Source organism: Nannospalax galili, unplaced genomic scaffold (assembly GCF_000622305.1).
Source record: "Nannospalax galili isolate Female #2095 unplaced genomic scaffold, S.galili_v1.0 scaffold781, whole genome shotgun sequence".
In the NCBI taxonomy this organism is placed as follows: domain Eukaryota; kingdom Metazoa; phylum Chordata; class Mammalia; order Rodentia; family Spalacidae; genus Nannospalax; species Nannospalax galili.
Window position 1 is genome coordinate 659,849 of NW_008346898.1, and position 1,092 is coordinate 660,940.

Sequence of the window (1,092 nt, forward strand, 5' to 3'; positions counted from 1 at the left end):
TCCTGTAGCCCCAGCTGCCCTAGAACCCGCTATGTAGACCAGTCTGGCCTTTAACTCACAGAGATCCGCCTGCCTCTGCCTCCCAAGTGCTGGGATTAAAGATTTTCATTGTGTGTGTGTATGCATGCACATGCCATAGCATGTGGAGGTCAGAGGATAACTTTATGAAGTCTGTTGTCTCCTTCCATCTTTACATGGGATCTGGGGATTCAGGTTGTCAGGCTTGCACAGCAAGTGCCTTTGCCCACTGAGCCATCTCTCTGGCTCATCTCTTTGGCCCTCATATTTTTTGGCCATATTGTTTTATTCTGAGCCTTTTTTTTTTTAAACCACATCTGAGTTTGCCTCTTTGCTTTCCTTTGTGGAAATTTAACTCATAGTGGAAGTATTATTATTTTTATTTCGTGTGTATGAGTGTTTTACTTGATTGTATGTAAGTGCACCTATGTTGTGCTGTGCCCATGGAGGTCAAAAGAGGTTGTCGAGTCTCCTGGAACTGGAGTTATGGACGGTTGTTAGCCGCCAGTGGGTGCTGGGAACTGGACCCAGGTCCTCTGCTAGAGCAGCCAGTGCTCTTAACCATTGAGCCATCTCTCTAACCCCAACAAATACAGTTTTAAAAAAATACTTTATGCAAAGGTCACACATGCATATGGTAAATTAATTTTAGCGGTTTTTAAGTATATAAAATAAAAAGGTTAGCTTTTAGCTACAAGATCTGCCCTACCGAGGACTTGGACTTCTGATTGTACGGACCTCACCCGTCCCTCCCCTCCCCACCCTCAAGCCTTTATTAAAGTGGTTTGACCCCAGGAAAAAAATATAAAAATGGTTAAAAAAGGAAGTGGAGAGATACCTCAGTGGTTAAGGGTGCTTACGTAAGCTCTTTCAGAGGACCTGAATTCAGTGTTCAGGACCTTCTTAGGTGTCTCAAAACTACTGGTAACTCCAGCCAGGGGATCCAGTGCCCTTGTCTGTCCTTCCTTGGGTACCTGTATCACCTCTCTCTCTCTCTCTCTCTCTCTCTCTCTCTCTCTCTCTCTCTCTCTCTCTCTCTCACACACACACACACACACACACACACACACACAC

General features: G+C 45.0%; 1 protein-coding gene across 10 annotated transcripts in view; it reads left to right on the forward strand.

The window, feature by feature from the left end:
* Window positions 1-1,092, forward strand: part of Helz (helicase with zinc finger) — a 190,728-nt gene that overhangs the window by 6,224 nt on the left and 183,412 nt on the right. The gene's annotated exons all lie outside the window — the stretch shown is intronic.